Source organism: Giraffa tippelskirchi, chromosome 8, assembly GCF_054371585.1.
Source record: "Giraffa tippelskirchi isolate mGirTip1 chromosome 8, T2T-mGirTip1v1.2.pri, whole genome shotgun sequence".
NCBI classification, from domain to species: Eukaryota; Metazoa; Chordata; class Mammalia; order Artiodactyla; family Giraffidae; genus Giraffa; species Giraffa tippelskirchi.
In genome coordinates, this window is record NC_137282.1 from 55092790 (window position 1) to 55114032 (window position 21243).

The following is a 21243-nucleotide window of genomic DNA, read 5'->3' on the forward strand; positions in this document are numbered from 1 at the left end:
CACGTGGTGAAGGCGAGGCAGCTGTTTGCCTCAGGCGATGAGGTCTGAGTCTGTGCTGTGCCCCAGGCTATTGTCCAAAGTGGGTGACATGGCAACATGGCCCAGCTTGGGAGAGGAAGAGGAACCCCGTTGGGTATGAGTGCACCTGCCTAGGAAGACCCCATGCTGGCCCTTTGGTTTGACAGCAGACATCCTCATCTGTGGGATTCCCTGGTGGCTCAAATGGTAAAGAATCTGCCTGTAATGCAGGAGACGTGAGTTCGATCCCTGGGAGGAGGAAATGGCAACCCACTCCAGCGTTCTTGTTTAGGAAATCCTGTGGACAGAGGAGCCTGGTGGGCTAGAGTCCACAGGGTCACAAAGAGTTGGACACGACTGAGCGACTGACACTTTTTCATCCTCATCTGAGGGACACTGATGGGAATGAGGGCCTCTCCTGACTGCTAACAGGGTGAGACTGGAGGAGAGGTTCCCTCAGCCGTTCAAGTGGTCCTGGGCTTGACTTATATCTGCCGTCCCCTACTCTATAATCTGAAGTGGGCTTCAGACGTGAGCTGATTATTATGAAGTGAGGACCGAGGCTCATGAGCTGTAGCGGCTGCTCTTCCTGTTGAAATGTGAGTCATTGATTAATCAGATCTTACAGCATGAGAGACAGTCAGTGCCTCATGGGCTACTGGCCACTTTACAGTTTGGGAAACTGAGTCCCAGAGCAAATTACTGCCTTGCTTTCAGTAACGCAGCTAATTGTGGGTAGAATCGAGACTAGGACATAGATGTCTTCCCCACTCCCACGTCCCATTAAGTGTTCTTTCTATAACTTTTTTTTACCAAAATTAGGAAAAAAATCCTTCCAAGTCTGATGGAATTTTTTTTGTAAGAGCTTTATTGAGGTAGCTTCTTCCCTGGTGGCTCAGATGGTAAACAATCTGCTGTAATGCAGCAGACCCAGGTTCAATCCCTGGGTTGGGAAGATCTCCTGGAGAAGGGAATGGCAACTCACTCCAGTATTCTTGCCTGGAGAATCCCATGGACAGAGGAGCCTGATGGGCTACAGTCTGTGGGTCGCAAAGAGTTGGACACACCTAAGGAACTTTCACTTTATTGAGGTATCATTTATACAGCGTAAAATTCACCTGCTTTAAGTGTGCAATTCAATGATTTTTAGTAAATTTACAGACTTGCACACTTATCCCCACACCATTTGCCAGCTGAGAGACATTTGAATTGCTTTCAGTTTTGCCTATTATTAATGCTGCTGCTATGAACATTCGTACACAAGTCTTTGTGTGGACGTATCAATACATTTTTAAAGTGAATTTGCAGTGTTTCAAAGAGAGTTCACTTTAATTAATGCTGAAAACATCAGCCTAACAGCATCTCTCCCCTCCCAATCCTGCTCCTAGTCACAGGATATTAACATGACTGTAACAGGGGGAAGAGCCAGAAAACCATCAATGACATCACCAACATCATTAGATCATTGCCAACAGCCTTTAATAGGCTCTAATAATTCTTCCTAACACTTGGGATGGGTAGGAGATACATTTTCTTTTCTATAAAGTAGAATTTTTTGCTATTAATTTATACTCTCTTTTTTTTCCCCCCTCTAAAATGTTTCCCTCCTTCTCAGAAACAGCAAGAATCTTCATCAGAGAAGATGATCAGTGTGCAAGCTTTGGGCTATGTTCTCTTCAAAATCCCCTAAATGTCATAGACCTAGCACCTGAGACGCACACCCTTCCTTTACTCTCGGCGCTACTGACATTGAATTCTTTGTGGTGAGGGAGTGTCCTCTGTATTGTTGGTTGTGTAAGCAGCATTTCAGCCCATGACCCATTGTATACCGGAAGTAAACCTCCCAGGGGTGACAGCAAAGACGCCAACATCCTCGGGGGGTGGGGCACAATGATTCCGCTGAAAGGGGAGGTTAGGGGAGGGGTCGAGACCACCTCCTGCTCTTTCTCTGGCAGGGCTGAGGGTGGGTGAGCCAGCCAAGCCTCTCCCAGCCCCTGGAGGACCCCAGGGGGGCGCTGACGGCTCCAAGACAAGGCGGTCTGGATTCGTGGTACCCCATGACTTTCGGAACAACACTAGCTTCATTGTGGAGGGAAACGTGTTTGGCCTGGGAGGAGGATGTTATGGGAAGCAAGTAGATGAGAACATGACAGCCTGGAGGGGAAACCGCATTTCATTTGACTCTGATGAGAAGTCAAGTGCCGCTTGAGTCAAAGCAGCCGTACACCAGATGGCCGCGTCTGTCACTTAGCGAGGAACTGGTGCTCTGTGTCCCTGCAGAAAGGGCAGAGGGACATTTTGATCTTTTGTAGGAAAAAAAAAGGAGCAGTTTTCCACATGAAAGCTTTGCCTGTGCACTTTCAAATGATCCTGCCGACTACGAGGTTAGCTTTTAGGGCTCCCCTGATAGCTCAGTTGGTAAAGAATCTGCTCGCAATGCAGGAGACCCTGGTTCAGTTCCTGGGTCGGGAAGATTCCCTGGAGAAGGGATAGGATACCCACTCCTGTATTCTTGGGCTTCCCTTGTGGCTCAGCTGGTAAAGAATCCGCCCGCAATGTGGGTAGACCTGGGTTTGATCCCTCTGTTGGGAAGATCCTCTGGAGAAGGGAAAGGCTATACCCACTCCAGTATTCTGGCCTGGAGAATTCCCTGGACTGTATAGTTCATGGTGTCGCAAAGAGTGGGACACGACTGAGCGACTTTTGGCAGCCTTTTAAAAGACTTCCGGGCCACTCCCTTATTTTGGCTTAGAATGGAGCTGTGAATACTTCCTTAGAAGAGGGGGATTTAGGGTTCTCATTTGTAGGACAAGCCATCAGCCCAATTTTCAGGGACTGAGAGGTTTCCCAGGACGCAGGACTTTCAGGGTTGGCGCCAGGACAGTCGGTCACCTTGCCTGGAAGAAGTGGGAGACCCTGGCTGGCCCTGTCACCTTAAAGAGCCCTCCGCACCCTGGAGCTGCAGATGCTTCTCATGGAGTGTGCGTGTGATTCTTCTATTCCTGCTGGAGCCCCGGGTGGACGGGTGGTGGCTCCAAGCAGTGAGTCAGTGCGAAGGGCTTCGTCCAGAGTGGAGGGCAACGGATGGCTAGCATCCAGGCACCTACTGCTTGGTCTTGTCCAAGTCAAGTTATCTTGTATGCTCAGTCGCTTAGTTGTGTGTGACTCTGCGCGCCAGGCTCCTCTGTCCAGGGGATTCTCCAGGCAAGAATACTGGAGTGGGTTGCCATACTCTGCTCCAGGGGGATATTCCCAACCCTGGGATGGAACCTGTGCTTCTTGCGTCTCCTGCATTGGCAGGCAGATTCTTTACAAATTATCCTACTGCATTTGGATGCTTAACCCATCCTCTTAAATCATCTTTGACGTCTCCATCAGACACACCCCATGGTTGACTCTCCTGCTGTCAAGTCGATGCTGAGTCTTGAAGAGCAATCTTGAGGTCCTTGGAAGCCCCTGACATCTCTGTTGGGGCTGATTTACCCACCTGCCTGCAGAGCCAGCTCATTAGGGTCCCAGGAGATGGACAGAGGGCAAGGTGTTTGGCAGGGGGCGGAGCTGGGACGTGTCTGGAGTGGTGACCTTCACCTTTCTGACTGAGGGGCCCTTAGAGAGCAGGATGGAAGCTATGCATCCTCTCTGTGTAAATATTCACATATACATACCCTGGAGACGGGAATGGCAATCCTCTCTAGTATTCTTGCCTTGAGAATTCCACGGACAGAGGAGCTGGTGGGCTGTGGCCCATGGGGTCGCACAGAGTTGGACAGGACTGAGCCGCTAACACACACAGACCACTTGGGCGCACAGGTTCAAGGACTCCCCCTGACACCCAGCCATGGTCCCCTGGGTTCAAGGGTCAGGATAAGGAGACCCTGACCCAGAGCTTGGGTTCTCTGTGAGCTGGGAAGGGTCCCCACATGAGGGACCCCCGGGAGCATGGGAAAAACCAGAGGGGAGAAACTTGAAGAGACGCACCATGCTGCAAGAAAGTGCTTCTGCTTGTCCCAGTGTGCATCCCCTGGAGGCTGAGGGTGACTGGTTAAGCATGAAGGCCTGCAGCACCATATCTACTGAGTCCTGGAGACACTTTCTAAAACACTGCAAGGAATAAGGCAATGAAGGCTTGAGGTCAGGGAGCTGAGAACAGGGGGGACCCCAGCATGCTGAGCACCTACTACCTGCCAGATGAGGCCCTGAGCCTTTCAGTGTTAAAGTGCTTTTATTTTTGAAGCCATTACTTTCCTCTCTAGCCCCAAGGGGGACAAAGTAGATTTAGCTGTAAAGTTCACGGACACGTGGCAATGCTGGTATGGAGTCTATGTGTGTCCCGTTTCTAAGTGGACATTAATGAGAGCCCGATTATAAATTACATGTGGTTGCTGTGTGGGAAACACTGACTAAACAGCCAATGGGCGTGCTCTGAGAACCAAAATCCTAGAAATAGCCTTATTACGTTATTATTGAGTGGAAGTTGAAAGGTGGCAACACAGATACTACATTAAGAAATATCACCTTCAATACAGTAGGGCTTTAACATTTGCTGAATGTTAGGATCACTCTTCAAATGACTATTTTAAAAAAACCAAAACAACCCTACTGATATTTCAGAGCACACTGTGACCCATTTCTGAGTCTGTTTGAGGTATACAATAGCTTAGATTTTTTAAAAGGGTGTTTTTGTAAAGATTTTGTCTCAGAAAACACTACTTAGAATAACTGTTTAAATCAGCGCTCAGTTTTTAGAGTTGAAATTAATTTTTTTTCTCAAGCTCCTATGCTAAAATAACAATTTTTTAAACTAATAAATTTAATAATTTTGGTGTAAAATAAAGAGACTGCTTATGCTTATGAATATTTGTTTAAACAAATTAAACAAATGGGATTAAACAAATAGGATTCACCTAAACAACCAATTAAACTTAGAAACTTAATTAGTCTAATTTCCTTAAACATTTTAAAACTCTGTTCTCAAAATTTAATATATCTGAAATATTTCATATATTCCACAGGACAGACTTACAACCCAACAAGTAAATTCCTTCTAAGCACTTATCTCATGTTAATATAACAAGTGAATAAATCAAGTTCTATTAAACTATCAAACAGTCTTTACAAGCATAATCAAATTCTCTTCCTTTCACATTAAAACCACAATTCTATAATCAACTGAAAATTTCAAATCAACCCCCTGGGCCAATATGTCATATGCTCTAATATGCTGAAATCCCATAGATTTTTTTCAACTGATCTAAATGACAAGAATTTTTTTTTAAATGATACTAACATAATTCATTCCTAAATTCAATATTCATGTGTGCATGCTAAGTCACTTCAGTCGTGTCCAACTCTTTGTGACCCTATGGACTATAGCCCACCAGGCTCCACAGTCCATGGGATTCTCCAGGCAAGAATACTTGAGTGGGTAGCCAATTCCTTCTCCAGGGGATCTTCCCAACCCAAGGATCGAATCCACATTTCTTATGTCTTCTGCCTTGGCAGGAGTGTTCTTTACCATAGAGAAGAACTAATATTGTGGGTTAGATCTTTTAATTTTTTTCTTCACCTTTCTGTTTACAAAGTTGCTTAACTGTCCCAAGGGAGCTTACTTATCACTAATGCTCAGCTCTGGAAAGTGGTTCAGGATCCAGGTTATGTTTGTGGAGTCTGGAGCCAAACAGGCTCTGGAACTGTGTCCAGAACTATGGGCTTGTGGGTGATAGGAATTCTCAAGAGCATCACTTTTCCTGCCTCGTGAGATGGTTCATGCTGTCTCTGTCCCCACTTTTGAAAACTTAGCAACCTAATAATTCACAGGGCACAATGCCTTGAGTTAAATGGATAAGACTCTGCACCCTTTAAGGGTTGCATCTGGTTTCTTTGTTTTTTTTTAAAATAATATACTCAAATTTTTCCCCATTTATTTATTTATTTTTGACTGTGCTGGACTTTGTTGCTGTGCAGGCTTTCTTTAGTTGCAGTGAGCAGGGCTCCCCTCCAGCTGTGGTGTGCAGTGGCTCACAGCAGTGGCTTCTCTCATTGCAGAGCATGCACACTAGGGCGAGTGGTCGTCAGTCGTTGCACACAGTCGTAAGCTGCCCCGCACGGCACGTGGAATCTTCCCTGACCAGGGGTTGAACCTGTGTTCCCTTTATTGATAGGCAGATTCCCAACCACCAGAGAAGTCCTGCATCTGATTTCTCTTCTCTTTGGACCACATTCTGCATCCAAAGCCAAAGGGTTCATCACCTCCAGACTGAGGGCTTGGTGCCATTCTTAACAAAGAACTGCAGCTAATGCCTACACCATGGAGGCAGGTAGGGTATTGGGGCTCATTTTATTGTGTCTCCCAAGGGCTGCTTTCTTCTTAACACCCTCTCAAGCTAACACTCCCCTTTTCCATCTGTCCTTAAGGTCTCCCTCTTTGTGGTATTTGGTTTCCTTTGAAGTGATCAAAGCTTAGTTTTCTCTTTGTTGCTTGAGTTGAAAGAACTACCTATTTGCTGATTATCCCTTAACACCATGGGTAGCATGGAGTTGTTTCGAAAACAAAAATTTCCCAACGTGAGTGTTTTATTCCCTTTTATCTTCACTTACTTTATGTAACTCTTAATTTCTAGAATATACCTCAACACATACCCTATTTCCCTTGATCCCCTACCATGCCTCCATAAAACCTACAAAGGAAAAAAAAATGCCTCCATTATTCTGATTAGTGCTTCTTTTTGGGACTTTAGTCGGTTGGATGTGGTCCTTTGCAGCCTCTTAGTTGCCTTCATGGTTTATTTGTAGATGAGCCCAAGGACATTCTCTTTCATGAAGGTGCTCTCTTTTATGTTATGTTATCCCTACCAGCACAGGGAAGAGATCTGAGCTTCTTGTTCTTAAATATTTTTTTTCTTAACTATTAGACTTTGGATTTTGTTTTATTTATTTTTGGCTGTGCCACGCAGCATCTGAGATCTTAGTTCCCTGACCAGGATCCGGAGGATCCATGGAACCTCTGCCCCCTGCACTGGAAGCATGGTGTCTTAACGACTGGACGGCCATGACACTCCCCGGGCTTCCTGCTTTTAACCATGAGATTATCTTCACCTTCAAGAGCATGCACTTGGATTTGAGGTAAAAATGAACATTTTGATCAGAATTTCAACAATTTAAAGGCGAAAAGTAGAGAAGATTATATAGGGGGCTTCATCCTCTTCCTCCCAATGAGCCCTACTTTATCTCTCCAAGTAAAGATTTGTATATAGATCTTTTTCTTGTTACACACACCACTTTCCCCACGAGATTAATGATCACTGCCACATTTCCTCCTAAGTTGTCAAGCGGGAGTAGTCATTTGGGAGCTTTCCAAAGATGTAGTATTGACACTTGAGCAGAGAATTATGGGATTGCCAACATTCATACTTACTTTTGAATTTTTTATCCTTTTGGAATAAAAAGTCTGTTGTTGGAAGCTTAGGTGCAAATAATTTTTCCTTTTCAAAAGTCTGCTTGATTGTTGGCAACATTTGTAACCCAACTCAAGATGGTTAGACATTTCAAAGTTAGGATATATGAAGAAAGTCTTCTTGTTCCAGTAATAATGTCATCCGCCCCAGGTCTTTATATTTAGAGGCTACCAGCTGGAACAGACGGGTTCTTTGTGTATCTATGACCTTGACAACCTAGGAGATTTTAAAATAGTGGAAGTTCACCATCTCTTCAAAATTATGTGGATATGAATGTTCATGCAGGTATATACATATATATATATATATATATATGTACATGTACATGTAGGAAATTTTCTTAAATTACACTGCTTTAATCACACGTAAAAGCAAATACTATCAATTTAATATGTATGCACTCACACATATGGTAAAAAATAAACTTAGAGTAACTCAGAAAATATCATAATAACACCAAAACAGTTAAATGCTATTCCAAATATTCTGCCCATTAGTGTTTATTTTCTGATGTGATTTTAGGCTTCCTTTACATAGAACCATATGATGCCATCATAATATGGAAACATAATTTGGAAGTAGAAGAACAAAAACTAAATTCAGACAAAATATCTTCCCACAAATGTAAAGTGTGGAGATAAAAATCACCAAAAAGTCCTAGTTGTATTTGAAACCAAATCCCAGTGCCTCAAGGAAGTCAGTTTGAAAACTCTTGATTTTAGGTTGTTTACCCGGATTCAAATGATATAAGGTAGGAGGCAATCTCTCTTAACTATAAATAATCAGCAACTCTTTGGAGAGGTAAAATACTCCAAGAATAAGTCTAAAAATGTATACAAAAATAACTCACTTTTGTATCTGTGAAAGTGTTAGTTGCTCAGTCATGTCCACCTCTTTGAGACCCCATGGACTATAGCCCACCAGGCTCCTCTGTCCATGGGATTCTCTGGCCAAGAATACTGGAGCGGGTTGCCATTCTCTTCTCCAGGGGATCTTCCCGACCCAGGAATCAAACCTGGGTCTCCTGCATTGCAGGCAAATTCTTTACCATCTGAGCCACCAGGGAAGCAGCACCTTAATAAGTTTCATCCCATAAAGAGCATCTTTGTAAACTCAGAACCCCAGGAAATGTGGACAGAGAATGGCAAGTGGCAGCTGTCATTTTTAAGCCCATTTAACAGCAGAACACTGAGGCTCCAGGAGTCATTGAATCAAACCTAAGTTTCTGGGTTTGCTACTCAGATCCTGACTCCTGGTGTCTCTCAGCACTATTCAACATCTTTCTCTTTCCTGCCCCCTAAATTAGAACATATTTATGCAGCGGTCCGGAGAGTGATGGTGAGGATTCATGTGCTCACAGTGATGGTGAGGATTCATGTGCTAGATGGCTCTGCTCCTAGTTCACAAACAGCTCCCTACACAAGTAGACCTTCCGTTCCCCACTGCATCAGAAACCCCCACCCATAGTCACCTAGGAGGTGTTTAAAGACTCAGATGCCCCAAACCAAGTGAACCTCTGAGGGTGGAGGCTAGTTTTTATTTTTTAAAAAATAAAATTTTTTATTTAAAAAAAATCAGTCCTTCCGATGAATATTCAGGACTGATTTCCTTTAGGATGGACTGGTTTGAGTTTCTTGCAGTCCCAGGGGCGCTCAAGAGTCTTCTCCAGAGCCACAATTTGAAAGCATCAATTCTAGATGTAGGTGAAAATCAATTACTACTAAATCTATGCACAAGGATTGCATCGTGCAGGGCGACCAAAGCAACTGAATGCAGAATAAATCACCAGATCCCCAAGAATGGAACAAAGGCATTCCAGGTAAGGAGAGAATGGTGTGATTAATTCACGCATCTTATTCACAGACTGTCATTTAGGCATCCTTCTGTAGCTTAATTTACAATTTGTTTTTCTCAATCATTTCAAAATTAAAAGTGTGTCTTACAGTCGTGCTGAGGCGCCATGTTTTGTTTGGAAATCTCATCCCATTCGCATGCTGACTCACTTGTGCCCATTTTCTCAAGCGTTTTGAATTGAAAATCTGTCAAAGGATTTGTTCATATCAAGGCAGTTTAAAGAAGAAAAGGACTATGTGTATGTATATCCCTCGAATAAGGAATATCTAGTGACATTTTTTTTAAGCAAATGTCAAACTGTTCCTAGAGGGGAGATCTAAGGCCTCTCCTGGTTGTCTTGCTTTTGATGTCGGTACTTTGTATCCAATGCCCTAGAGGAAGCCCTCCCCACTCACCATGTGGCTGATACTCTCTTTTCTTATTTAGATGAAAGTTCTTCTAAAACAATGGATAAGTTGTCTGGGGGTAAGGGAGGAATGGGACAAGAGGGTAGTGTCTACCAGTTCATTTTTGTTACCTTTGCTTCTGAATAGGAAGGGACATTATCATATGCAATCATGATACATATAAGAAAATAGATACTCAGGGTACACAGGTGCATGCATCAGTATAAGCTCATGGGTTATTCGCGTATAGCCCTTACTTATGAGTTAGGGAGAAATAATCAATCTGAGAGCACACTTCAATTTTTTTTCTCTTAATTTTGTCTCTATATTTTGAAGAAAAATCTATTCCTTGTTTTAGAGCACAAAACATTTTTACTGTTCACTCACAATCTCCACTCTGTATTCTTTTCCAAAATACCCTAATAGCTTCTAATGAGTTGAATTGTGGTTCAGCTGAAATCAACCCACAGGCTACAGAAGACCACATTTCTCTTTGAGATAAACGAAAGGTGAGGAGAACTATAATTATATTTCCTTTTGGCTTCCTATCTCTTCCTTTATTCCTTTTATTTTTTAAAGAGACAAAAATCTTAATAGAAGTGCTTCTACTCTCACCTACCTGTTGGAAACTCTTTAAATTCCAAGAAATAACTTTTGAGGATTTTCAGGTCAGAGATAAGGGTCAGCCACACTTGGTGACTGACAGCAAAATAACCGGATGCCAGCGGGGATTAGTTGAGCCGTATTAGGGATGCTCAGAGGAAGTGATGGGATATAGTCCATTTGTACAGCCCCAACTTGACTTGCCCAAGGTGATACAGTCCATCATCCTTAAGCTGCCTACAGGGTGAGGAGTCAGTTGAAGTTCTGAAAACCTGCTGCTGCATTTGGACTTTGCAAACAGACAATTTAAAGCAGTCAGGCAGAGAACTCCGGCTTAAGCCTGCAAATTTGGATCAGACACACGTATACCTACTTATCTGTGTGACCCTTCAGTAAGAAATCAGGAAATCTCTAGTCTCTGCCAGTTCATCAGCAATACAAAGGGGCTGATCTCTTGACTCCCAGTGAATGCTGACCACCCCATGGTTCTGCCCCATCCTCACCCTGTGAGGCTGTTGACAGCTCTTGGCAAGCTTGCCTCGTGCCCAGCTCTGCAGAATGGCCTGGAGCCTGCCATGTTAAGCTTGACATGCCTAAAGCATCCGCTAGCCAAGTGCTGCTGGTCCAGTCGCTGTCATTCTGCAAAGTCTAATCCAGAGTGCCTCATGACTGCGAGAAACCCTGGGCAAGAACTTCATCTTTAACAGCACACGCTGCACTTGGCAGGAGATGTTTGCCCTTGCTTTGGCTCCAGCAGCATTTGCTCAAGTGCATACAATCTCCAGGGACCTCTCTTTCAGACTTGATGGCTAGTAAGGATTTCTGACAGTTACTCTTGCGAAGTTGCTGGAAAGGAGTAGCCCCGGGGTTGCTTAGCACACAGGAGATGTTCGGTTCTTAATTGTCTGGGAAGACAGTCAAGGAATAAATTACCTGGTTCTGATACGTCTGAAGTGTCACTGCCATTTGGCTACTTCGCTTGGGAGAGATGATTGGCAGGTCAGCAAATGTTTGCAGCCGTGTTTCTGGGCATTGCAGTCTCCCCAAGGGAAAGCCTTTCATCTGTAGAACCACTTGTAGAAACTGAGTATCTTATATTTCCATCAGGCTGGAAAAAAAATCCTGGCTACTAGGATGCTTTTATGTCTCTTGGCTTTTTAAAATTTCAGTTTTCTTGAGGTATAATTGACATATAAAATTGTATTTAAGTATTTAACATGTATATCATGATTTGATACATATATATATATCATGAAAAGATTCTGCCCTATAATGTTACTTGGCTTTTTATAATAACGACAAAGGGGGAAATGAAGACTCATTTATAAACACCGTATAAAATATAAAACGCAACTAATTCCTCTATATTACCCTCCTTTTGCATAATGTTTTCTTTTAAGCTTTTGGGTGCGAACATCTACAAAGCAAATTTTCTCTTAAATGTGTATACCTGTCAAGACTATACATTTCCCAGTATTATACTTGATGAGTACCTGATACATGCTTCCTAATGCCCTCCTGTTTCCTGACTTCATCTCACAATCATTCCTTGTTGGGCCATTTACTGGCCTAGGTGATGGGAACCTAGGGGAGAATCTCTGCTTTTAGGATGTTCATGGGTATCAGGGGCAGAACCTGCACGAAAACAGATCATTAAATGCAACACAGTGCGTTCACACCTTAGGGAACCATAGGGAAGTTACACTGATATAGACCCCGGGGTTGAATTGCTGGCACTGATCATAAGACATTTAAGGAAAGGTTCCTGGAAGACTGTGAGCACTTGTGAAGCACAGAGGAGAGAAATGACGTGGTTTATGTGGAGAAAGTTCGGCTGCAGCAAGAAAACGCAGGAAGTAATCGGTGAGGCTAAAGAACAAAGTGTGGGTCAGATCATAGAAGGCTGCATTGCTGTGTGAAGGAGGTTATTTCTCATTCTTCATGTTATCTTATTTCACAAACAGTCCTTCTAGTTTTTAGCCATTTTAATCCTTTCCATTTCTTAAACTAAAGATGCAATCCCTTAATCTTCTAGGGAGGCGGGTGTCAACTTCTGCCACATATTAGAGTCACTTGAAGAGCTTTCTAGAAACTCAATGCTTAGCTGCTTCCAATACCAATTAAGTGAGATGCAGGCATCAGTACTTTTAAAGCCTTGTAGGTGGTTACAGTGTTCAGCCTAAGTTGAGAACCACATTACTATTGTCTATTCAAGGAAGGTCAGAAAGGCAACACTTACTCACCGTTGAAATTCACATCCCTTCCTAATGGCAACGGTCTTTCATCATTTTGAGCTTCAAGGTTCACAGCATCTGTCAAAGTCACAGATAAACTTACAGGTAATTAAAGGAATGGAAATTTCAATGGCGCCTTCATCAAAAGCTCTCAAACATCTTCTTAGGAAATATACTCCCAGAAATGGTGGATGTACACAGCTTTAGATCTGGTAAAGTTTCACAGGTCACCACTCTCCTCCCTCAATTCAGTGCCTGAAATCCCAGGTTTCTGCCTCTTGTACCACTTTCTAACGACCTGCTGGCCCATGGCGCATGAGCTAATGTTTCTGTTCTGCCTTTGAAACTAGACCCTTGAAGTGTAAACACATCTGGCTCCAAAGTCAAGTCATTGATTTTAAATAAGCAAAGGAGAATTGAAACAGTTCTCTGCAGAGCAGCTGTGTCTTGGATTCCTAAAATTTCAGAACTTTTTGGTCTGCTTTGTTGCTTTGTATACTTTCAATGGTCACAAAACTTTGGAGGGTGGGTTTGGGAACAACCAAATCTAGATTTTTCTGAGCAAATGAGATCTTCCTGACTCAGAGATCGAACCCAAGTATCCTGCATTGCAGGCAGATTCTTTACCATCTCAGCCACCAGGGAAGCGCAAGAATCAGAAAAGGCACATCAAATTTTCTATGTTTTACATAAACAAGACCTTCTCCTGAAGATGCAAATTTACATCATGAGTACATGTCTTTGAAGGTATGAGCAGAAACCCAGGGGTAAATAGAGGCATATGGAAAGATCCAGGTATCAACATAGCTCTCCTGCTGGGGAGTGGGGTGATCGGGGGAGCTGGGGAGGAGAGGATGGCAGTGGTAAGATCTCATTCAGGTATTGATATGTGAGTAAGGCTTCATAATGGGATGCATCCATTTTCGCTGTTGTTGCAAAAGATGGAGGTTCTTTAACATGGGAGACTGTTATGGGCTGAACTGTGTCTCCCAGAAAAAAAGATATGCATCAGATTATGACCTTATTTGGAAATAGGGTCATTGCAGATATAATTGATTAAATTGAGATGATGTCATCTGGAGTAGAGAGCTTCCCAGGTGGTGCTGGTGGTAAAGAACTTGCCTGTCAATGCAGGAGATGTTAAGAGACGTGGGTTTGATCCCTGGGTCCGGAAGATCCCCTGGTGGAGGGCATGGCAACTGACTCCAGTATTCTTGCCTGGAGAATCCCAGGGATGGAGGAGCTTGGTGGGCTATACTCCATGGGGTCAGAAAGAGTCGGACATGACTGAAGCGACTACGCAGGCACACTCGCATGCACGCATCTGCTGTAGAGTAGGTCCCTAATTCAGTGTGACCTTAGTCCTTATCTGAAGATGGCCATGTGAAGGCAGACCCACAGGAGGAGCACCACATGAATGATGCTGGCAGGACAAAAGGACACTGAGGACCAACAACCATCAGAAGCTGGGGGAGGTGAGGAAGGTTCCCCCCACCTTGTTAGAGACTTTGGAGGGTGAACAGCTCTGCCCACACCTTGATTTTGGACTTCTGCCCTGCAGAACTGTGAGAGAATAGATTTCTCTTGTTTTCAGTCACAGAGTTTGTGGCACTTTGTTAGAGCAGCCCTGGAAAATTCATAGAGACACCATTCTTGATTCTGTTTTATAACCTAACCTTTTTCATTTAACAAAATACTGTGAGCATCTTTCCATGTCATTAAAGTTTCTGCTACAATATCCAAGATGAAATTTTATTTCTAGTCTGGAGGTATGGCTGCGTTTTGTGTCCTGTGAATTGACCTCATAAAGTGAACTGTGGGGCTTTCTACTCCAGTTGGACTCTCAAGGGCAGGTTGGGGTTGGGGGAGGGGGCCTTTTCACTGATGCTTACATAGCAGCCAGGGACTCTGTCCTATTCCTACTGCCTGACTGTTTTAATTTCTTCTTTGCCTGTGCTGTGTGCAGGGCACACTCTAGGCCTTGTACCAGGTGCTGGGAATGCCTGCACCTGAGGTGTGTCCTGACATGTGGACACTTGGGCGACCTGGGCAGAGGGCCAAGGTCCAGGCCTGGCTGAGGAGTGCAAGACCTGCTGGAGATCTCAGGGCCTGGCAGGGGTCTGTGTGCACAGACCTGGGCCTACTCATATCCCCTGGCTCGGGGTCTCTCCCTTTCCCAGAGGAACCCCTGAACACCAGAAGTAAGTTTCCTGCTGGTCTGGTTAGATGGATGCTCAGAGTCAAAATTATATTTATTTATAGAAAATTAGGGCTTCCCAGGTGGCTTGGTGGTAAAGAATCTGCCTTGCCAATGCAGGAGACACAGGAGATGAAGGTTTGATCCCTGGGTCAGGAAGATCCCCTGGAGGAGGAAATAGCAACCCACTCCAGTATTCTTGCCTGGGAATACCATGGACAGAGGAGCCTAGGAGGTTACAGTCCATGGGGTCACAAAGGGTCAGACATGACTAAGCATACACAGAAAATTAAGACTGAATGATCATAGTAGACTTTTCTATGGTTCAAAATGTTCAGTGTTATTGTTCAGTTGCTCAGCTGTGTCCTATTCTTTGCAACCCCATGGACTGCAGCACACCAAGCTTCCCTGCCCTTCACTATCTCCCGGAGTTTGCTCAACTCATGTCCGTTGTGTCAGTGATGTCATCCCACCATCTCACCTTCTGTTGCCCTCTTCTCCTTTTGCCTTCAATTTTTCCCAGCATTAAGGTCTTTTCCAGTGAGTCAGTTTTTGGCATCAGGTGGCCAAAGTATTGGAGCTTCAGCTGCAGCATCAGTCCTGCCAATGAATATTCAGGGTTGATTTCCTTTAGGATGGACTGGTTTGGTCTCCTTGCAGTCCAAGGAACTCTCAAGAGTCTTCTCCAACACCACAGTTTGAAAGCATCAGTTCTTGGGCACTCAGCCTTTTTCATGATCCAACTCTCACATCTGTCCATGTCTACTAGAAAAACCATAGCTTTGACTACAAAGCTTCCCTGGTGGCTCAAACAGTAAACAGTCTGCCTGCAATGCAGAAGACCTGGGTTCAGTCCCTGGGTTGGGAAGATCCCCTGGAGGAGGAAATGGTAACCCACTCCACTATTCTTGCCTGGAGAATTCCATGGACAGAGAAGCATGGTGGGCTACAGTCCATAGGGTCACAAAGAGTTGGACACAACTAAAGCGACACAGCACGCTGTCAAATGTTAGCCTTTTTGCCCTATCTGTTTCCAGAGAAGAACCACTCCCCCTGTTCCCAAAAGATGTTTTTTATAAGTAGGAATCGTTTTCCTTGACAACGCAACATTTAGTGCCAGGATTAGAAAGCAAAGGAAATGCTATTCCCTTTAAAAGTGTTTTGAAGTCACTGGTGAGGTAGATGCGATTCTAACATGCACACCTTTTAGTCTCTGGTTAATGTGCTCATGAGTGATGGAAGATAGGTCCCCAACGGCTGGAGGGGGAGCAGCTGGTGGACTCAGGACTCTAAAGGGATGCCTGGCTGGGTTTGGGAGGCCTCTGTTTGACTTGCTCTGAGTCTCAAATTTTCAGATCAGTTTCAGCAAGATCAGGACTTACTGAGTGGGTGAGACCTCCCCCTCAAGATGCCAGCCTGGGAGAAATCAGCTTAATATGAACATCTGTTGGTTTTTTTTTTTTTTATTTGGAGTATAGTTGCTTTACAATGTTGTGTTAGTTTCTGCTGTACAATGGAGTGAATCAGCTGTATGTGTACATATATCCCCTCCTATTTGGATTTCCTCCCCATTTATCGGTCACCACAGAGCGCTGAGTAGACTTCCCTGTGCTGTACAATAGGTTTTCATCAGTTCTCTATTTTTTCTTTTTTTCAGTTCTCTATTTTATACATAGTAATCTACACGTGTCAATCCCAATCTCCCAATTCATCCCACCCTCCTTCCTCCCTTGGTAACCATAAAGTTTGCTCTTTCACATTTGTGATTCTATTTCTGCTTTGCAAATAAGTCCCTCTGTACAGATAGATGGCTCAGTAGGTAAAGAACCCGCCTACCAATGCAAGAGCCACAGGACACGCAGGTTTGATCCTTGTTGGGGAGATCCCCTGGAGGAGGGCATGGCAACCCACCCCAGTATTCTTGCCATGGACAGAGGAGCCTTGTGGGCTACAGTCCATGGGGTTTCAAAGAGTTGGACACGACTGAGCACACATGCAATATGCAATGTATGATGTTGAACATCTGGGTCTGAAGGGAAAAGAGCAGAGTGGGGGCACCCAAAAGCAATACTGTGTTGTAAAAGCAGTGCTCGTTTCCAGATCTTTCAGAAACAAGCAAAGCCAGGCCCGCTGCACCTGGGCAAGAATATAATGAGCTCGTGCACCTCACAGGAACTGGCCTCCCTTTGATCTCTGAAGACCCTCACTAGACGGAGGAGCTCTGCTGTGGTCTGATTGTCTCCCCCTCAAATTCATACGTTGAAATCCTACCCCTCAAGTGATGCTATTAGGAGGTGGGGACTTTGGGAGGTGCTTAAGTCATGAGATTGGAGCCTACAGGAATGGAATTAATGCCTCCTAAAACAGGGGCACCCTTTCTGCTACATGAAGACACAAGGAAAATTCTTCAGCCCTAAAGAGGAGCCCCCCCCAACCACACCGGTGCCCTCATCTCAGACATCAAACCTCCAGAACTGTGAGAAGTAGATTTTGTGACTTATAGTATTTGTTGTTTGTTGTTCAGTCTCCCAATCGTGTACAACTCTTTGTGACCCCATGGACTGCAGCGCATCAGTCTTCCCTGTCCTTCACTATCTTCTGGAGTTTGCTCAAATTCATGTCCATTGAGTCAGTGATGCCATCCAACCATCTCATCCTCTGTCGCCCCCTTCTCCTCCTGTTTATAGGATGGTTGATAGTATATTTTGCTTTACCAGCCTCAAGGACTAAGACAAGTTCCCAATGCCCCTCCAAAAATCCATGTCTACACTGTCCTGGGGACAGTTCAAGGTGCTTGAATGAGAGACAAGTCCTGGTGCTCACAGAGCTTTTACTCTAATGCAAGAGAGAGATGAGGCCTGATCACACTAAGATACATTCACAAAATGGCTCGTTCCTTCTGCACATGCCAGGCTTCCTGTGTTCATGTGGGAGGCTTTGTGCAAGGAATAGAAAGGCTACATACTAGGGCAAAAGCTAGACCATACAGGTGAGGAGAAAGTCAAACATAGTGAGGAGGCTGTGAACCCAAGGGAGCATCAGAGCAGGATGAGGACAGTCGGAGCCCTGGGGTGGACAGCTGTGCAGGTTGGAACAATGGGCTCAGCAGGCCTTGATGAGAAGTGAGATGTAAGTAAAGACTTGAAGGAGGTGGGAGTGAGCATGTGAATATCAAAGGAAGAGAGTCCCAGGCAGAGAGAATGTTCTGGAGTCCAGGCCCTGGCATACGCCTGCTATATTTAAGGGCTTCCCTGATAGCTCAGTTGATAAAAAATCTGCCTGCAATGCAGGAGACCCTGGTTCAATCCCTGGGTCAGGAAGATCTGCTGGAGAAGGGATAGGCTACCTACTCCAGTATTCTTGGGCTTCCCTTGTGGCTCAGCTGGTAAAGAATTGATCCATAATGCTGGAGGCCTCGGATTGATCCTTGGGTTGGAAAGATCCTCTGGAGAAGGGAAGAGTTACCCACTCCAGTATTCTGGTCTGGAGAATTCCACGGACTGTTCTGGAGAATTCCATGGGCTTTATTCCATGGGGTCCCAAAGAGTCAGACACAACTGAACTATTTGCACTTTCAGGGGCTGTGTGGTCAGAGTGACTCACACAAAGGGCAGAGCAAAGGATCTGGTCAGTGAGTGAAAGGGGCAGACCCTGTAGGGCTGGTGGACCATGGTGAGAACTTGGCTTTTATTCTGAGAGCAAGGTGGAGGTGCAGCGGGGTCCAGAGCAAAGAAATGCAGTCTTTCAGGTTACACGGGAAGAGGCTCACTCGGGTTGCTGCTGAGATTAGGGAACAAGGGCAGAAGCATTTCAGAGGTGATTACAGCATCCAGGTCAAAGGTGACAGCGCTGGGGGCCGAGGCGGTCACAGAGGAGGCTTAAAAAAGGGAGAGTCAACAAGATTTGCTTGGCTTGAGGGGTGTGAACGGGAGGATGACTCAGCTGTTTAAGAATGAGGGGATGACCCAGAGGGATGGGATGGGGAGGGGTGGATGGGGGGTCCAGGAAGGGGAACACATGTAAACCCATGGCTGATTCATGTCAATGTATGGCAAAAACTATTACAATATTGTAAAGTAATTAGCCCCCAACTAAAATAAATAAATTTATTAAAAAAAAAAAAAGAATGAGGGGCTGGAAGGAGGAAGTTACCACCAACTGAGATGGAGAATTTGGCATTAATGCTCAACTTTGAAGACTGTGTTGGGTCTCCAACTGGAGATATTGAGCCAGCAAACAGATACACAAGTCTGGAGTTCAGAAAAACGGCCTGGCCTAAAAATATGGGTTTGGGGTATTATGGCGCATGGATGGTTAGTTTTATGTATTCACTTGGTTAGGCTATTGTATCCTGTTTTTTAGTCAAACAGTAATGTAAGTATAACTATGGAGATATTTTATAGACGAGGTTGGATGTAGATTTGGTCAAATCTATTAACCTTATGGAGATTATGCTCAATAGTGCTGAAGGATTTAAGGACAAAAACTGAAGTTTTCTACAGCAAAAGATATTCTGTCTCAAAACTGCAGCATCAGCTTCTGTGCGAGAGTCAAGTAGTTTATTTATTTATTTATTTGGTAAGATGAGGTGATTGATAGCAGGTTTCTATGGTGATGGGGATGACCTCATAGAAAGGAGGGGAGATTGATACTACAGGAGAGAAGGGGGACTTGCTAGAGCAATGCCTTTATGTAGGGCAGAGGGAATGGGATACACAAGGGGTTGACCTTGGTTGGAATTATTGGTTTCTCTTGAGCAGTGTTTGTCAAATTTGCACCCGCAATGGAATTCCCCGAGGGCTGGTTCAAACACAGAGTTCTGTGATGTAGCCTGTGAATCTGCATTTCTCATAAGTTCCCAGAGCCCCTGATGGTGCTGGTCCAGGACCATGCTCAGAGAATCACGGACTTCGGTGAGCAGAATATGTGAACACAGATGCTTGGAAGAAGAGAGACTGGTGGAACAGTCTGAACATCCTCCTAGGAGTTCTTTCAATTTCCTAGTGAAGTAGAAGGCCAAGATACTAGCTGAAAGTGAGGAGTGGAGAGAAGGTTTGCAGAAAAACTGGTGAAACGGTCATTCAGGAGAAAAGGGAAAGTGAGTAAAGCAGGGTTGATAGATCATATGCTTGACATCACTAAGGGTCCACCTTAGTTACTTCATCATGAATTTCAAGTGAGATCAGTCAGCATGTGCTTTTTTCCAGCTACATCCAATTGACAGAAATGGATTTCAGAGTAGTGGTTTTGCCAAGCAATAATGAAAATTCATGAGGGCGAGAGAGTTGAAGATGTGGGCAAAGAAAAACTGTAATGATCCAAGGAATGGGAGCCAAGACAGGAGTGGAGGGAAGGAGGAAAAGTGGAGGGGCTGAGGACACATGGAGGAGAAGAATTCAAGGAACTAAGCAAGAGTCCACAGGCTGGATGTGTTATCTATGTTGTTCAGTTGCTCAGTCATGTCCAACTCTTTGTGACCCCATGGACTGGGGCACGCCAGGCTTTTCTGTCCTTCACCATCTCCCAGAGTTTGCTCAGACTCGTCTATTGAGCCAATGATGCCATCCAACCATCTCATCCTCTACTGAAATCGCCAAGAATAAAAGAGAAGTGGTGTTGGGAGAGTGACATTGACTTAGGAAATCATGTCTGCTAGAAATGTGTGGCAGAGTCAGTAGCCTCATTGGGGTTTGTAGGTCATATAATCTGGGGGCATGAGATTCAAAGCTGGAAGCTTTAGGGAGAAGAAAGAAGGATGGTGAGTGCCATGAATACAACACAACATAGCAATGGCATGGTGGAGAGTGGCCAGGACAAGGGCAGAATAGGGCAGTCAAGGCAGGTCCCTCTGAGCAGGGGACATCTGGGCTGGGTCTTGTAGATGCCAGCCCTGTGGACTGCAGGTAGACCATTCCAGACAGAGAGAGTGCACAGGCTCCTAGGAAGAATGTAATCAGAGTGTGCAGGAAACACAAGGATGAATAGATGGCATGTTAGATGGGACTGAACCAGGAGGGTCCTGGTCTGGCAGCAGATTCAGTCAGAGATGGTGCAGGAGAGAGAACATGCTTGTGGACCCTAGGAAGGAATGTGGACTTGATTCTAATAAAATGTGGAAACCAGTGCAGAGTGATGTGGGAGCAGGGGAGGGATGCAATCTGTTTATGTGGTTTACCCTGGCTGCTACCAAGGAGATGGACTGGGAGGGGATGAGAATGGAGGAGGAGAGACCAGTCAGGGGGCCTGGTGAAGCCCAAGACTCTGGAAGATGGTGCTTCTATGGGCCCCTCAGTAACCCTAGGAGGTGGGAAATATTACTTCTCCCATTTTACAACTGTGGAATCAGAGGCACAGACTTAACCCAGTTAATGAGGGGCAGAGGATGGATTCCAACCCTGGTAGTCTGGGTCTACACTTGAGATTCAGAGGCAAGTGCAATGCTACATCTCTTGGGCAAGAGATCTGATGGCTCAGACGTAAGATGAAATAGGAGAGTT

At 44.7% G+C, this 21243-nt stretch overlaps 1 long non-coding RNA gene across 1 annotated transcript; it reads right to left on the reverse strand.

Annotated features, from left to right (window-relative positions):
- Positions 1-2080: 2080 nt before the first annotated feature.
- On the reverse strand, positions 2081-18244 carry LOC145516959 (uncharacterized). Its single transcript, XR_014061876.1, has 6 exons — positions 18097-18244; positions 15228-15346; positions 12559-12627; positions 11809-11950; positions 11249-11377; positions 2081-2292 (listed from the first exon to the last, which is right to left on the reverse strand). It is a non-coding gene; the product is annotated as an uncharacterized LOC145516959 (long non-coding RNA).
- Positions 18245-21243: the final 2999 nt, after the last annotated feature.